Source organism: Molossus molossus, unplaced genomic scaffold, assembly GCF_014108415.1.
Source record: "Molossus molossus isolate mMolMol1 unplaced genomic scaffold, mMolMol1.p scaffold_m16_p_12, whole genome shotgun sequence".
NCBI classification, from domain to species: Eukaryota; Metazoa; Chordata; class Mammalia; order Chiroptera; family Molossidae; genus Molossus; species Molossus molossus.
In genome coordinates this window covers 32,576,831-32,595,745 of record NW_023425347.1, presented here as the reverse complement: position 1 = coordinate 32,595,745, position 18,915 = coordinate 32,576,831, and positions in this window count along the sequence as shown.

Here is an 18,915-nt window from a genome sequence, read left to right as displayed (position 1 = left end):
GGAGAACAGGCTTTCTTTAAGCACCGGACTGCGTTGTCAGATCAGAGAATCACGCCTCTGCCCTCCTCACCTTCTCAACCTCCACAACGGTGCTCGTTCTCAGGAGTCAAAATCCCTGAGACGACACATCAGCCATGAAGCCACTGTTGTGTTCAGACGGTTCTACTCCAGTGGCAGTACTGGCCGACCTGTGGACCAACAGAGAGGCGTCCTCCAGACAAGTCACCTGTGAACAGGACCCAGAAGTCACTGCCATCTTCTGAGCTAACCAGCCACAGATTCCACTCGGCGTACCTGTTCAGGAAATTAAATATCAAATCCTTTCCTTTTCTTCTTTAATTTATCTTTATTGTGGAAAGTATTACCGATGTCCCCTCCCACCTTTATTCCCCCTTTGACCTCCTCAAATACTTCTCTGTTTTATAAATAGCTTTATTCAGTTATTACAATAAAAAAGTGGTGCGTGTTCATTGCACAGGAATCAGAAAATATAGAAGAACGCAGTGAAAAATTAGGGTGTCATCCAAAGATAAGCACTGATGACATTCTGGCATCCGCCACACATGTTTAGAAACAAAGATGTTACCAGATAGTGCACACTGTGGTGTAATCTGCTTTCTGTCATTCAGCAATGTGGTGTGAACATATTTCTATGTCAATAAATATGGAACTACATCACATATTCATAGCTGCAGAATATTATTTTATCATTGTTATTTTAGCTACTCCTCCTCTGGTAAACATTCAGGCTCCCCTCCATTAGTTCCTCTTTTAAATAATATTGCAACAGCATCCCCATATATCAATGATCCTCAAATTCTAATGTGACCACGAATCATTTGGGTTATTTTATTTTATTTTTTATAAATCCTCACCCGAAGATATTTTTCCATTTATCTTCAGATAGAGTGGGAGGGAGAAAGGGAGAGAGGCGGGGAGAGAGAAACATCGATGTGAGAGAGACACATCGATTGGTTGCTTCCCACACGACCCCAACCAGGGCCAGGGATCGAATCACAACCAAGGTACATGCCTTTGACCTGAATCGGAACCCACAACTTGGGTCCACAGACCAACGCTCTAACCACTGAGCAAACCAGCCAGGGCAATTTGGGTTATTTTAAATATATGGATGCATGGACCCCACATCTAGAGATTCTGCTTCAATAAGAAAAGCATAAGACCCAGCCACCTGCATTTTGACAAGCACTACAGAGGATATCGATGTTGGTGGTCCTCAATCCACACTGTGAGAAATGTTCATCTTTGCAAACTTGTCTGGTGACTTCTTTAGGATAAAGTTCTAGAAGTGAGGTTGCCATTTTAGCAAAGGTTATGCCATGCAGCGTTTCAACAATCTACCTCATTTGTAGTTACCTTGTTGATTAAAAAAAAAAAAAAAAAAAGATTGGGTAATGAAGGTAGATACTCTAAGTTAGGAAGTATGTTTGAGGTAGTGATGAACAGGGTATCTGTCCAAGAGCCTCAGAATCAGTCCTTGGGGTGTTTACGGGGTACATAACCCTCCTCACGCAACCCCCTGGCTCTTCCACTGGAGTCTGGCAACGAGAAGAGTTGAGGAGGAATGGATGAAGACACAAGGTAAGAACAGGTTCAACAGCTTGGCCGGAGAACTCGGTTCCTGAAAAGCCAAGGCGCCTGCCTCTGCTATTCTGTTTACCCAGGGGATTGCCGCCAACAGGGGTCACCAAACAAGACAACTGCAACCCCAGCTCCGCTTATATGAAATTCACATTTGACTAGCTTTCAGTGTCTACCCCAGGTTTTCCAGGAGTTTGAGAGATGAGAGTAAGAAACTACAGGCATTTCTTTATTCCCAGGATACAAGGATGCTTAAGAGCACACACTTACACAGACAAGGGCAGGCACGTGTTCCCCTGCTCACAGTCTCCAAACTCTAGGAGATTTCCAGCCATAGGCTTCACATAAAGAACAGTTTTTCCCAAGGTGACAAAATATGGAAATTGAACAAGTAGACATCCTGTTTGAATCATGTAAAGAAAAAAATGGTGTCTTCCAGTTTAAGGGGATTCATGTTATTGAAACATGCTATACATACAGGAAAGAGTTCAACTTGTAAGTTTGCAAGCTCGACACATTTTCACAAAGTGAACACACTGGTGAAGGCAGCATCCAGATAAAAGAGAGACCCTCCCACCCAGACACCCGGTGCTGCCTGCCTGCAGGGACCGCTCTCCCCAAAGGGAGCCACCACCCTGATTTCTAAAAGTTGTAATTGGTTTGACCTGTTTTTGAGCTTTATGTAAATGGAATCATATAATGTATGTACTCTTTCAGAACTATTTTTGACAAGATTTTATAGATCATTAGTTTATCTTCTCATGTCATGTTCCAATATTGAAGTGTAAATATCCTCCAAAGAGAAATTTTAAAGTACATACTTTACATAAATCAGTGTCCATTTGTGCCATCAGAATTGGATGGCTTGCCCTGGCCCATGTGGCAAAATGGTTAGAGCGTCAGACAGCCCACTGAAAGGTTTTAGGTTTGATCCCCACCCCAGTGGGTTGTGAGCAGGAGGCAACCAATCAATGTCTCTCTCTCACATCAATGTTTCTCTCTCTCTCTCCCCCTCCCTCCCTCCCTTTCACTCTCTCTAAAAATCAAGGGAAAAAATATCCTTGGGTGAGGATTAACAAAAAAAATATTGGATGACTCTATCTAAATTGAGCCCAGCTGAATCTCTGGGGCCCTTGTGCCTGTCTATAGTAAGTAATAAGGATCCTAATAGGCTACTCCTGTTGTGCATTATAGACAAGCTGAGAGGCAATATAATGCAAAAAAGATTAGTTTTGGCCCCGGCCAGTTTGGCTCAGCGGTTGAGCGTCGGCCTGTGGACCAGAGATTCCTGGGTTCGGTTCCCGCTAGGGGCACATACCCCACCCCCCCAAAAAAAGGTTAGTTTTGGAACCATACAGAACTAAGTTCCAATGATCTCCACTTATGAGCCATACTATACTTCATCTCTCTAGGGCTCAGTTACCTCTGAGTTGTGAAATGGGGAAATATCTCACTGGGTAGTTGTGAAAATTAAATAAGATCACAAATGTAAAGCACTTGGCATATAATAGGCACTCCAAAAATGTTCATTTTTTTTTCCCTTCAGAGACCAAACCTGATTACACATCAAATTCAGCCATTTGTATACACACAACCTAAATAAATACATTTTCTTTTTTTGTTTATATATATATTTGCAGTGGCAGCTAATTGAACCACTAACTAGCAAGTATAAAATTAATTGGAAACCAGCTTTATGATCCAAGGGAATTTAAAATTATTGATGTCGTCTTTTTCAGAACTGAGAAATGTCACTGTTCATTCACTGGAAACCCAGATGATTTCATGTCCCTCACATTTCCCACCATGCTGGCTTAGCTGTTGATTTATTAATGATTTCTCTTGTAAAACCATTGTTATCTCAGCTTCCCGTGATGGCCTAGGAGCACAGAAAATCATCATTTTCCAACAAGACCACAAAGCATTCAAATGCCTGTGCTTCCTGAGACATTATCATCGTATTAATGGCCATTATGCCGATCCACTCAATGACCGGTTCAGTCAGACACATGCACGATCATGTAACAATCAGGTGATTTCTGCATTTTCACCCGTATCCATATTAAAATTTCTGACAGATTGCTAATGAGCTGATGTTGGAATTACAGAGTAGTCTGTTATCGTTTGTCCATTCACAGTTTCCTCACCAGCCCATCTGTGCTCGGAACAGAGCCACCACGGAGCGCGCAGGCTGGGACAGTTTCTCCATTTACACCTTTCGCCTTCAGGGGCTCTGGAAAAGCCCATTCCTAATTAAAGATTTTAGCAAACATATTGCCAGCTTTCTAACACTGTTATCAAACTGCTCTCTTCTGTTAGAAAAGGTGCTGTTTGTCAGCAGTTTGTAGATTTAGATATTTAATATGTGTTTCTGTAGCCCTGCAAAATATTTGTGTTTTTACAATAATTCAATTAGTGCGTTATGCATGTATGTACCCTGCAAGCACAATAAATACACATGGCACATGTGTGAGCAACTTCTCATATAATTATTCAGAGTCACAAGGACAAAGAAACATGGTTTATTTTTGTGGACACACAGACTTCTCCACAGAACAAGGTAGAATTGAATATTCGGAAGGGTGGGAACTGTTAAAACAAAATGATGAGATCGAGATCATGGCTCAGATCATTTGGGGCGAGGGCAAAGCACTTATGAGCCATACTATACATCATCTCTCCAGGGCTCAGTTACCTCTGAGCTGTGAAATGGGGAAATATCTCACTGGGCAGTTGTGAAAATTAAATAAGATCACAAATGTGATCTAAAATAGACTTTTACATGGTATATTTGTATAATTAAGGTGCACTGGAAAAGAATCTGATTTCCCTGGTAAAATACACCTAGTTGAGAAGACCTGTTTCCTCGAACGGTGTAACTGTGGGAGTAGAGGTTTTCAGTCGGTGTGGCGTGGCCCGGGCTGGGCGGGGTGACAGATGGGGACACTCCCCCCCTTCCCCGTTACCCGCAGTGGAGAATTGCGCTTTAGAGCTGGGAGGAAAGAGGAGAGACGCCAGAGCTCAGAGCTTGCTGTCCCAGGAGAAGGGGCCGGATCATTAGGCTTAGAAATGGGTTCATTTCTACTCTCCCAGGGTTAGCGTGGAGAAGAGCGGCCGCTCTGGTAATAAGCTGTGTAAGGTTTCCCAGACCAAAGTCACCCCCTTAGAGAATGCTGAGGGGCCCGAGGCCTTCACCGCCCAGGCAGGAATCATACCTCCAGGGGTCCAGCACCTTGGAGACCAGAAGGTCACTCTCAAGGTGTGACATAGAGGAACTGGGAGACGCAGCTCCCGGTGTGGCAGCTTTATGGTCACTTACCGCTCTGATACTTCAATGTAGATTTTGATACTTTGACCTAATCCTTGAATTAAATACAAGTAAGACTGAGGGAGATACCACAAATCATAAGGCAAGGTCTTTGTTCTGAAAGAATTTGCACACTAGAGAGTCACTATACACACATAAAAACAATATGCTCTTCCTAATACCGTAGGGAAGCCAACGCCAAGAGCCAGCCTATTGGCACAGATGCAGGTGACTTCAGAGGCAAGAAACGGCACCTGTAGAAAGGATGACTGAGGGAGGTGTAGGGCATTGTGAACTGGGAAGACCGGGAAAGGACAGGCATATTGGGAGGATACAGGCTGCTTCGGCTGAGAGCAGAAGTTGGTGATGCAACACTGAAAAAGCAAGGTTTCAAGGGTGAAGGGCTACTCTGTCAGGCCAAGAATCTGTACTTTTTATTTTTTAGTTAGTTAATTCATTTATTTATGATCACCTTTAGAGCAGTTTTAAGTTCACAGCAAATTGGATCAGAACGTACATAGGATTCCCATATACTCCCTGTCCCCAGACCTGCACAGCGCCCCCATCAGCATCTCCCACTAGAGTGCAACACTGGTTACAGCTGATGAAACTACTACATAGTCATTTTAACAGATGGACCTACATCGACACATTATTATCAGTCAGTGCCTAGTTTACATTAGGGTTCACATTGGTACTGTACATTCTATGGGTTTTGACGATATAGAATGACATGTATCCACCATTACAGCAATATACAGAGTAGTTTCATTGCCCTAAAAACCCTCCGTGCTTCACCTACTCATCCTTCCCTTCTCTCTAACCCCTGGCAACTACTGATCTTTTTACTGTCTTCAAAGTTTTGCCTTTTTCATACAGTTGGAATCATATAGCATAAAGCCTTTCAAATTGACTTCTTTCACTTAATAATAATATCAGGCTATTAATATTTCAGATTATTAAAGATATATTCTATGTCTGTTCATTGCTTGATTACTCATTTCTTTTTAATGCTGGATGATACTCCATTGTCTGGACATACCACAGCTTACTTCTCCGTTACTCTACTGAAGCACATCTTGGTTGCTTTCAAGCTTTGGTAATTATGAATAAAGCTGCTGAAAACACCCATGAGCAGGTTTTGTATGGAGACAGTTTTAAATTTCTTTGAATAAATACCAACAAGTGTATTTGCTAGATTGTATGGTAAGAGTAGGCTTAGTTTTATAAGAAACTGCCAAATTGTTTTCCAAACTGGCTTCTTTGGATTCCTGCCATCAGTGAATGGGAGCTCCCCTTGCTCTGCATCCTCGCCAGCATTGAGTGGTATCAGTGTTTGGATTTCGGCCATGCTAATAGGCACATAGTGGTAAATCGTTGTTTTAATTTGCATTTCCCCAATGATATATGCTATGTAGCATCTTTTCATATACATATTTGCCATCTGTATATCTTCTTTGGTGAGGTGTCTGTTAAGGTCTTTAGTCCATTTTTAAATTGGGTTGTTTTTTATTGTTGACTTTTATTCGTTTTTTATATTTTTTGGATAACAATCCTTTATTGGATAGGTCTATTGCAAACAGTTTCTCCCAGTATTAGGCTTGTCCTCTCATTCTCTTTTCATTGTCTTTCTCAGAGTGAAAGTTTTTGTGTGTTGTTGTTGTTTTTATTTCAATGAAGTCCAGCTTATCATTCATTTCTTTCGTGTATATGTCTTAGGTGTTGTGTCTAAAAAGTCATCACCAAATCCAAGATCATCTAGATTTTCTCCTGTGTTATCCTCTAGGAGTTTATAGTTTTGAGTTTTACATTTAGGTCTATGATCAACTTTCAGTTAATTTTTATGACAGGGCTAAGGTTTGTGTCTAGATTCTTTCTTTTTTTTTTTTTTTTTTTTGCATGTGGATGTACAGTTGTTCTACACCATTTGTTGAAAAGACTATCTTTTCTGTATTGTTTTGCCTTTACCCCTTCACTAAAGATTAATATGTTGTTTGGGTCTATATCTGGACTCTCTATTCTGTCCCATTAATTTATTTGTCTACTTTTTCACCACTACTATCATATCTTGGTTACTGAAGCTTTATCATGAATCTTGAAGTTGAGTAGTGCAGTCTTCCAACTGGTTCTCCTCTTTTAATACTATGATGTCTATTCTGAGTCTTTTGCCTTTCCACATAAACTTTAGAATCAGTTTGTCAATATCCATAAAACAACTTGCTAGAATTTTTATTGGGATTGTGTTGAATCTGTAGGTCAATTTTTTTTTTTTTTTTTTTTTGGTACGTGCCCCTCGTGGGAGCTGAACCCAGGACTCTCTGGTCTGCAGGCTGACACTCCAACTGCTGAGCCAAACCGGCCAGGGCAGTAGGTCAAATTTTTTAAAAAACTGACATCTTGACAACATTGAACGTGGAATATCTGTACATTGTTGAATTGATATCTTTCTTTACATTTTTCAGTTTTTCTCATATAGATCTTGTACACATTTTGTTAGATTTATACAGAGTATTTAATTTCATTTGGGGGGTTGCTAATGTAAATAATATTGTATTTTTAATTCCAATTTTTATTTGTTTATTGCTGGTATAAAGGAAAGTGATTAATTTTTATATATTAACCTTATACCCTGCAACCTTGCTATAAGTATCTTTTTGGGTCAGTTCTTTCAGAATTTCTACACAGAGATCATGTCTTCTGCAAACAGAGTTGTATTTCTTCCTTCCCAAACTGTATAGTTTTATTTCCTTTTCTTATCTTATCTTATTGCATTCGCTAGAAATCCAGGTCCATGTTGAAAAGGAGTGAGGAGAGGGGACATCCTTGCCTTGTTCCTCATCTTCATAGGAAAGCTTCAAGTTTCTCATTATTAAGTGATGTCAGCTGTATGTTTTGTAAACGTTCTTTATCCAGTTGAGAAAGTTCCTTTTATTCCTAGTTTTCTGAAAGTTTTTAATCATGAGAGGATGTTAAATTTTGTCAAATACCTTTTCTGCATCTATTCATATGATCATGTGATTTTTCTTATTTAGCCTGTTGATTGATGAATTACATCAATTGATTTTTTTAATGTTGAACCAGCATTGCATACCTAAAATAAACTCCTCTTAGTCACAGTATATAATTCTTCCAATACATTTTGGATTTGATCTGCTAATATTTAGCTGAGGAATTTTGTATCTATGTTAATGAGTGATGCTGGCCTATAGTATTACATATAATGTCTTTGTCTGGTTTGGCTTCAGGATAATGCTGGCCTTACAGAATGATTTTTGAAGTGTTTCCTCTACTTCTAACTTATGAAAGAGATCTTAAAGAATTGGTATAATTTCTCTCTTAAATGTTTGGTAGAATTCACCAATGATCCCCTCTGAGCCTGGTTGGTGCTTTCTGTCATAGAAGGTTACTAAGTATGATTTAATTTCTTTAACCAATATATGCCAATTCAGATAGTCTATTTCTTCTTGTGTGAGTTTTGACAGATTGTGTCTTTTAAGGAATTGGTTCCGTTCATCTAGGTTATTAAATTTATGGGCATAGAGTTGTCATAGTATTTTTTATTATCCCCTTAATGTCTGTTGAATATGTGGTGATATCCTCTTTTTAATATTAGTAATTTGTGTTTTCTCTTTTTTTTTCTTAGTCAGTCTGACTAGAGGCTTATTGATTTTATTAATCTTTTCAGAGAACCAGCTTTTGATTTTGTTGACTTTCTCTGCTGATTTCCTGTTTTCAATTTCATTGATTTTTCATCTAATTATTACTATTTCTTTTCTTCTGCTGTTTACTTTGGATTTAATTTGCTCTTTTATTTTTCTAATGTCCTTAGGTGAAAATTTAGATAACTGATTTTAGATCAAACCCCTTTTCTAACATATGCATTCAATGCTATAAATTTCCTTCTAACACTGCTTCACTGCAGCTCACAAATGTTGATAAGTTGTGTTGTTATTTTCACTTAGTTCAAAGTATTTTCTAATTTCTCCTGAGATTTCCTTTTTAACTCATATGTTATTTAGAAGTGTGTTATTTAATCTCCAAGAATTTTGTGATTTTCCAGCTGTTGGTTTCTAGTTTAATTCCACTGTAGTCTGAGGTCTTACATTGTATGATTACTAGTCTTTTTAATGTAAGGTGTGTTTTATGGTACAGAATGTAGTCTTCCCTTGATGTGTATTCATGTGACCTTGGGAAGAATGTGCATTCTGCTGTTGTTGGATGAAGTAGTCTATAGATGTCAATCATAGTCAGTTAATTGATGGTACTGTTGAGTTCAACTATGTCCTTATAATTTTATGCCTGCTGGATCTGTTCATTTAAGATAGAAGAGTGTTAAAGTCTCCAATGCAGTAAGTATTGTATATCTTCTTGGAGTATTAACTCCTTTATCATTATGTAATGCTCTTCTTTATCCCTAATAATTTTCCTTGCTCTGAAGTTTATTCTGTCTGAAATTAATAGGGCCTCTCCAGGTATTTTTGTTTAGTTTTAGCATGATATATCTTTTTTCATACATTTACTTTTCATCTTTAAGTTTATTTAAAATAGGTTTCTTGCCCAGCTGGTGTAGCTCAGTGGTTGAGCGTCAACCCATGCACCAAGAGGTCACCGGTTCAATTCCCAGTCAGGGCACATGCCCAGGTTGTGGGCCTGACCCCCAGTGGGGGCATGCAGGAGGCAGCCAGTCGATGTTCTCTCTCACCGATGTTTCTATCTCTCTCTTCCTCTCCCTTCCTCTCTTTCTAAAATCAGTAAAGAAAAAAAAATTTTTTTCTTAAAAATAAATAAATAAAATAGGTTTCTTGTAGACATTACATAGTTGTGTCTTGTCTTATTTTTTGTATTAACTCTGACAATCTTTATCTTTTTATAAATTTTTATTTATTGATTTTAGAGAGAAAGGGAAGGGGAGAGAGAAAGAGAGAGAGAGAGAGAGAGAGAGAGAGAGAGAGAGAGAGAGAGAGAGATTTGTTGTTCCACTTATTTATGCATTCATTAGTTGCCCTGACCGGGAATCAAACCCACAACCTTGGCATATCGGGACAATACTCTAACCAACTGAGCTACCCGACCAGGGTCAATCTTTATTTTCTAATAGATGTATTTAGATCACTAATAACTAAAGTGCTTATTGGTACAGTTGAATTAATCTCTGTAACATTTGTTTCTGTTTTCTTTTCATTGCCTTTGTTCTTTGTTCCTGTATTTGTCTTCCACTCTTTTTCTGCATTTTGTGGTTTTTAGTTGAATAGTTTATGATTCCATTTTCTCTCCTTTCTTAACATATAAATTATACTGCTTTTTAAAAACTTTTAAAGTGGTTGCTTGGAGTTGGCAATATATATTTACAACTAATCCACATCTACTTTCAAATAACACTACACTGCTTCCTGGGCGGTACAAGTTTACTGTAATATAATACATTCCTAATTCTTCTCTCCTGACTCTTCCATCATTGCTATCATTCATTTCATGTACATAAAATCATACGCAACCAAATACATTGTTGCTATTATTATTTTGAACAAAATGCTATCAGTTAAGTCTATTAAAAATAAGAAAAGTAAAAACTTTTATTTACCTTCACGTATTTCTTCTCTAACGCTCTCTCTTTCTTTGTGTAGATCCAGGGTTTTGACCTATATGAATTTCCATCTCTCTGAAGAACTTTTAACATTTATAGCCAGAAAGAGCTACTGGCAACAAATTTCCTCCATGTTTGTCTGAGAAAGTCTTCATTTCTCCTTCCTTTTTGATGGACAATTTCATAAGCACAGACTTCTAGATTAGTGGAGATTTTTACTCTCAGTGTTCTAATCTCTTCTTGCTTGCATGGTTTTTGAGAAGTCAAATGCAATGCTTGTCTGCTTTTGTATAAATAAGATAATTTTTCCCTCTGCTTTCTTTCAAGAGTTGTTCTTTTTTTTTTTTTTAATCTCTAATTTTCCACAGTTTGAATATACTACACCTAAGTGTAGTTTTTCTTTTTCATTTATCCTCCTTGGCGTTCTCTGAATTTCCCGATCTGTGGTTTGATGTCTAACATTAATCTGAGGAAATTCTTGGTCATTATTGCTTGAAATACTTCTTCTGTCCCTTCTTTAATCTTTTTCTTTTCCTTCTAGTATTCTCATTACACCTTTTGTAATTTTCCCACAGCTCTTGCATATTCTGTCCCATCTTTCTTTTTTTTTTCTTTTTTTTAGTTTTTTTTTTTCTCTGTGCTTTTTAGTTTTGGAGGTTTCTATTGACATATACTCAAATTCAGAAATTCTCTCCTCCGCTGTGTCGCATCTACCAATGTGCCCATCAAAGATAGTTTTCATTTCTAATGCAGTTTTTTTATCTCTAGATTTCGCTTTTTATTCTTTCTTAGAATTTCCACATCTTTCCTTACATTATCCATCTGTTCTTGTATGTTACCTACTTTTTCCATTACAGCCCTTACCATATTAATCATAGTTGTTTTAAGTTCACAGTGTGATAATTCCAACATCCCTGCCATATCTGAGTCTCATTCTAATGCTTGCTGTGTTCAAACTGTGTTTGTTTGCTTTTTCTTTTACTACACTTTGTAATTTTTGTTGAAATCTGAACATGATGTTTTGGATAAGTGGAACTGTAGTAAATAGTGATATCGTGGTAGGGTGTGTGTGTGTCGGGGGGCACTCTATAGTCCTGTAATTAGGTCTCAGTCTTTTAATAAGTCTGTGCCCCTCGGCTGTGAGCATCACAAATGCCTCAATTTCAAACTCCGTCTGAGGTGGGATAGGGTGGTTGGAGAGGGCTGGAGTTGAGTATTTCCCTTCCTCCAGGCTCTGTCAAAGGTCCAATGGGTTAGGCTGTGGTAAAATAATTTCTCTTAAGGGCAGTCCTGTGAAGAACAACAGAATGCTCCGGTATATTTCAGTATGGCCACTCTCTCCTTCTCTCTGCCAGAAGCACCAGGGAATATTTGATTTTTCTTCAGTTTTCTCCAGAAGAAGCTGATAGAGCTCCCGGAGGTAAAAATTCACACAAATGTGGGAGGAAATGGGCCTGCGGTTTTTAATTTACTCACATGTCCACACTGAGCTTTCAGCAATTTGTCAGCGACAGTTCAAGTTTTCCTGCTCCAGCTCTGGTTCCTGCTCATGAGCTTTTACTCAGGTAAGTTGTGATTCTCTGTATTTGCCTGTCTGTCTCTCCAGCTGTTTGCCCTGTGACCTTACTTCTCTGATGAATCTAAGAACAGGTGTTGATTTTTTCGTTTGTTTAGCTTTTAAATTATTTGGACAAAGTGATGGCTTTCACACCCCTTAAATGCTAGACTGGAATCTAGTAGTCTATATTTGATCTTTTAAGCAGGATGGAGTTATTGAAAAAGAATGGGTAGGTTGATCAACTGGTTGGAAGGTTTGTTTTGAAAAGGAGATGATCAAAAGTTATTGTGTAATGAGTTCTGGAGCCCAGGTGCTAAGCAGCTTTGCCGTCTTGGCTGGCTGTATTCTGATTTAAGATGACCAAGGCTGGGACAACTGGGGTAACTTGGATCTATCTGATCAATGAGTCTTTCATCCTCCAGCAGACTGACCTGAATGTGTTTTTCATCATGGCCATGGCAGAGTACAGAGCACAAACACAAATGTGCAAACATTTCTTTAAGCTTCTGCTTGTATCACATCTGCTATCATCCCATTGGCTAAAGCAAGCCCCATGGTCGAGCTCAGCCTCCAGGGGTGGGGAAATGGATTCCACCTCTTGATAAGGGAACTGAAAATTTACATGGTACAGGACAGAATACTGGAAGGGGTGAAGAACTGGGGCCATAAATGCAATCAGTTATAACACCTGGACTCAAATCCCAGCTCTGCTCACCATGTGACCATGAGCAAAGCATCTGAAAACTGGTATAAAAAGAGTTGTTACCTCTTAGCATGGTTGTTGGCACTAAATAAAGTGACCCATGTAAAACTCTTATCATGGTGCCCAGCCTACATAAGTAAATCAGTATGAAGGCACTACATTACCAGCATCATGGTTGCAGAAAAATGAGCTGGGATACATGTGGTCATTTCAGGTAGCGGGTCTGTAATAGGTTGATGTTGACGAAAGCGAAAAGGCTCGGCTCTATTTGGGAGGAACAATAAAGGATGAATCTTTAGGAATATGTGTCCATAGACCCGGATCATTAGGACAATGATGATGCCATTGACAGAAGCAGAGAATCAAAAATGTTGTTGGCTTGAGGACAGATGGCTGGATGTCCACTCTGTTGGATCTCTAGCCTAGTTTCTGGGAGTTTCGTGAAAGGGATGTAGAGACAGAGTTTTCATTGACTTTGCTTAGCATGGCAAAAAAAACAAAAACCCACAGTATTTAACGATAACCAAACCAGAGTTTTCATTTGAAAGACCTGCTATAGTTTACCATTTCTTCTACATTAAGGTTGATCACTCTGAAGAAAACTTAGGAAGAAGACTCCCCATTAGTCTGATTTCCCAGAGGGACATTCATTCAGGACTCTGTGGCACACTTAACCACAGCTCCAGTAGAAAGGTGATTGTCTTTACATGCACAATACAACCTGGGTTTCAAGGTTCCAGAGGTCAGGGTGATGAAGGCGTTTTGACCCAATCTCATGGCTCTGGTTTTTGTTACAAGTTTTAATCTAATGAGTATTCACTTGCACTAAAATAATTCAAGTGTTAACTCCAAGCAAGACTTGCATAGCCTATTAGCTTAAGCAATTGCCAGCCAAATAACAAATTTCCCATGTAGAATGATTTAGTGCAGCACGACTAGGATAAATAATGAAGGCATTTGTTTATGCCTACTTACAACATTCCTCGTAGGCAAAAGGGGATGAAAACATCATGCTAAGCCTAAGAAGGCAGCCGGTGCAGGCTCATCAAAAATATGCATTTTCTTTTGTAGTCAAAGAGTGTGAGTTTGCTCTGCTTCACCTTCTGGCCTGGGCTCCTCTGATATCCATGTAATTTAAATGAGAAAGTAATTCTAGGGAGTTGTCACATTTCAAAGAGGTGACCCTTGTTGGATGTTGAAAGGATCCCCAGTGTTTGGGTTCACTCCCAGGCGAGGTGGTGTCATAGAGTTCTAGCAATGTCATCCAGAGAGACAGACCTTGGAAAGTCTAAATAGAAGTTGTTTACCTTGTCTTTTTTGCTTGTTGTGCAAATGGGCTTCAGCTTTGGAGAGGAAACAAACGCACTTCAAGCTCAGGACTCAGTCTACGTCAAAATTCACCATTACTGTCAGTCAAACCCTGACCAAAAAGAAAAAAAGAAAGAAGTGGAGTTTTAATTCATTCTCGAAGTTGTCTAACTTCCACCATGAACGTTGTGGCTAAGATATCCATAGCATCCTCCAAACTGACCCCAAGCTAGTTGGGTTCAGCTTCAAAGGGCAACTTGGCTGTGGCACTTCACTCCTGGTTCTTTCTCCTGAGGAATCGGTTCCTCTGAGTCCCCTGACTTACATCTGCCTCCCCACCCCCACCCCCCCCAAAGGAGCTCCTGGTCCTCCTGGGAACAGAATCACTGTCAAGCATGCTGGTCAGAGTATCTTATTTCAGGCTGTATCCAGACATGATTTCTAATCTGTCCTAAACTTCATCCTTACCCTGTCCCAGAACCACTACCTTCTGAACATCCGCACTGGCTCACACTGGGTGAGATTTTGGGGGAAAAGTTCCACCAGAGTCACTCTCCAGGCAACCCAATTAAAGAAGACCTCTCCTCCTTTAGGGTTCACCCTGCAATAACTGGCTTCATGTTTGTGGCCCAGAGCCTCCTGTACTTTCTCAGCTGCTCAACTGGAGATGCGCTCTTCCCCTTTCACCTGCCAGGTTGTTTAAAGAGGGGGCCCTGGCTCCTGGCTCCTGGCTCCTGGCTCCTGGCAAGGTGTTACATATCTCTGCTGTTAAGAATCCAGCTAGAGACATTAACACCTACCTCCTGGCTCAAGAGTGGGTGTTAATGTTCTAGCTGCCAGGACCTCTTTCATCAGGGCCTTTCCTCTAGCCAGCGCTCAGCTGGTGCCAGGGCCAAGGGAGGCAAGTCAAACCAGACTGGCCCCCTGACGGTGAGGAGCCGCACCTGGCCAGCAAGCCCTACTACAACAGTTCCATCTTTTTAATCACTTCTAAAGCACCTTGAAGAGAAAAGACAGCTTCAAAGACTGAGACTATAAAAAACGTGGAAAATATTACTTTTAATAATAATAAATTTGTGTAGTATTCTAATTCACCGAAGCAAATTCACATAAAAAATAACACAAACCTTTTATTGAAAGTTTACTCAACATATTTGGATTCTTTTTTTTTTTTTTTTTAATCCTCACCCGAGGATATTTTTCCATTTTTTTGTACAGATAGAGTGGGAGGGAGAGAGAGGAAGGGAGAGAGAGAGAGAAACATCGATGTGAAGGGACACATCGAGTGGCTGCCACCCGCACGACCAACCAGGGCCGGGGACAAACTGCAACCGAAGTACGTGCCCTTAGCGGGAACCGAACCCGGGTCTCTCCAGACCGCAGGCTGATGCTCTAACCGCTGAGCCAAACTGGCCAGGGCCATATTTGGATTCTTACTACAACCCTGAGAGGCAAGTATTGTTATTGTCATTTTATAGGTGACTTCACAGGCTGAGAGAGAGTAAATAGTGAGGACCCTGCACACTGACCTGTGTCTGGCTCCCCGGTCCTTGCCCTGAACCACAGCTCCCTATTGGACTGCTAATCCTGCAATCACCTTGTGAGAGCGCTAAGGCAGGTGCTATTTTATAGAAACTGAGGGCATTTTGATGGAAACAATAAGTAGAAGACTTTCTATTTGACCTCAAGTCCAACTGAGTCCAGACTAATGAATGTACTGTCTACCAGCCCACACTGTCAATGATCACCCCAACTGACGATGCTTCATCATCCACTCATTCTTTCAGACAACATATATTCACTGCTATTAAATAATTTTAAGAAATGTTTAGGTGCAACAATAATATGTGATTATGGTTTTTTTATTAGGTATTCTTTTTTTTTTCTTTTTTAAAGATATGAATTGAACAAACTATAGATTGACTAGCCCAGGTATTTATGGGCCCTGAGCTCTTGGACATGATGTATATCTAAACATCCTGCCAACTCCTGATCGTTTAGAATTATCTATTACATGCTCATTAAAAATATCAATAAACCAACCAATGAATCAAAACTTCAAATGAGCTTTTCTGTCATGCCTTAAATTTAAAATATGAGGTAGGGGGAGGGGTTGAGGTGAAGTTACATATTTCTGAGGATATTTTTTTTTGATAGTTGTATATAACCTTTTAAGTAGTAATTGCATATGCATAATTTCCAGTAGGCAAATAAAAGTAATAGTCGTTTCTAAAGAAGCAAATAAAACAAAAACCATCATATATAATGTGCTTCAGGAAAACTTGCTACTCTGGGGGAAATCACTTTTAATTATTATAGTGAAAAATCCCTTTATAAAGTAGGCAGTTTGAGTTTGAGTTTGCCTATAGTTTCAGTTTAGAATCGTATGTATTGAATTTCCTTCAAGTGGGGCTCACCCAGAGACTCCTCGGGGACCTGGTCCATCCACCTCTCCCACTTGCTATCCCACAGTAGGAGACCAGAGATTTCTCGATATCATCCCAATTCTTGCAGATATATCCATAGAGTGTTAGAATTAAAAGTCGCCCAGTCTGTTCCAACTGCCCAGTGGCTCTGATACAGGCCCTGCCAGGGCTGGGTCTTTTAGAGAGGCCCCTTAACTTGGAATGAAACACCCCAGCCAACAGCAAGTGCTCACAAGACAATAGAAATATAGCACTTCACTGCGACGCACTTTGCATCCTTCAGCACTCAAGGGGGTAACCTTAATGAGCACAAAATATTCATCTCTAATAAGAACATGCTGTCATAATCACCCTACATGTGATAAATATCCTAGAGGTTTTCTCTTTGTTAGGTTAATGCTTTTCCACAAGATAATTTAACCAATTCTCTAAAAAATAATCACACGTTATCAGGCCCCAATATAGTAATACGAATGGTGTCGGGTTTTTTTTTTTAATGTTTTGAATCTTGCTTTAAACAAATCCCATCCAAATAAATGCTCTATTTTTTAGCTGGCACCAAAGCTTGTGTTGTTCATTGTAATCAAGCTCCCAGTTGGCTAACTCCTCATCTAACAGTATGTCTTCTGATTTCATTTGAGCAAAATTTATCATGCACAAGCAAAGACAGAAAATGTGTGAATGTCTAAAGCTTATGTAAATTAAGAGGCCATGCACGCTGGTCCTAAAAATAGTAGATAATTATAGGCATTTCTTCCCCATACAATAATTATAGGCCTGCTGTCATCTTTTCTATTCTGTATAAGGTCACAGTAGTATTATACAAAATTTACAGTATATTACAAGTTAAAAACACAATAATTAGCAACTGTGCATCTCTAGCACCAGTGATGAATGTTCACAGTAAAAGTTAGAAAAAAAGAGCATTATTTGTTTTATGTGGACAGTACACACTTAAATTTAATCATCAACTCCTGCTACCCAATAGGCAATATTCTCTCACTATTATAATGCTATTTGCCAAGTTCATAGTACACCCTTGGGCTGAATTCATCCTTAACGAAGAGACAGGAAGCCAAATCTCTCACCGTCATCTCAACCAGGTGCAGTGTATTACTTTAAATTTAATAATTCTGTTGAACATATTGAATGATAATGAGCAAGCTTAGAGAAAGTGCCAAGGATTATTTTGACCATTATGATCAACGTCTGATTCAGGGGAAAAAAAATCCTCTCGCTAGATAATGTGGGTAGTTTAGAGGTTGGCTTATTTAATGCATGGTGTGAGGTTGTTTTCCGTGCTTGTTTATATCATTTGTAGAGGGGAAGAAAGAGCTATAGATATTATGCTTTAGTGGAAAAAGGTATTTTAACAAAAAGAGAGGTTTATCCTTAGCTCTTAATCATCCATACTAAAGGGGACAAAGAGGCGCAGATAATACAAAACAACAGAAAGGAACTATTGCGTCTACTTTGCTTAAGGAAAAAGCCAGAGAACTATATACCTTCATGTCCGCCTTCCCCAGCTCTGTGATGCTGTCAAAAACAGTTCAGGAAGGTTGAGGATTTAGCAGGAATGGGGCAAGAGGAGGTTCTAGAGGCCCGGAATCCCCCATTATAAACTCCCTCGTGGCTGCCTGTGTGGTTTGTTTTGCTCGGCTGCTGCACATCTCTGACTATGACGGCTCCTTTCCCCACCTGCCATGCTGGGGTCCAAGATGACCACTGCAAACAGGGTTTCTCACCTCTAGGGCTATGCCGCCTCAAAAGCAGTTCAGACCCAAAGACCAGCATCCCAGGGAGAACTGAGAATTAATCAGAGCAACCATTCTGCTTTGTGTAAGCAACTGATTGACCTGGTGGCCATCTTTGCTTTTTCCCTTCTGCTTCTGCAGCTGAGAGCAGAATAGTATGTAGAGAGATTATGAATAAGGACGCTAGAGTCAGATTTTCTTCATTCCAATCCCAGTGCTACTCTTCATTAGCCCTGTGAGCTCAGGTGTAACCTTTCCATGCCTCAGTTTTCACATCTACAAAATGGGAAAGCAATAGCTGTGAGCCTTAAAAGAATATATATTAAAAGTGAGATATAAATATAGTTGTTATGTGATTAAATGTTTCCTGGCCATAGAGAGTTGCTACAGCAATTGAACAGACTTTAAAACTAATGTAAAATATGCCTTCTGATTAAGAGCACACATTTTGGGATCAGGTAAGTCAACAACACACAAATCTCTGTCTTTAGCCAGGAACTCTGCTCTGAGCTGCAGGCTGGCCCATCCAACTGTCTAGTTGACCTCTACTCTGATGTCTCTCAGGCCCTGCAAACACAGCTGAATTCATCACCTTCTTCCATAAACCTGCTTCTTTTGCTCCCTACTCAATGAGCAATACCACCAGAAGAGTTCATTCTTGACCATAATCTCC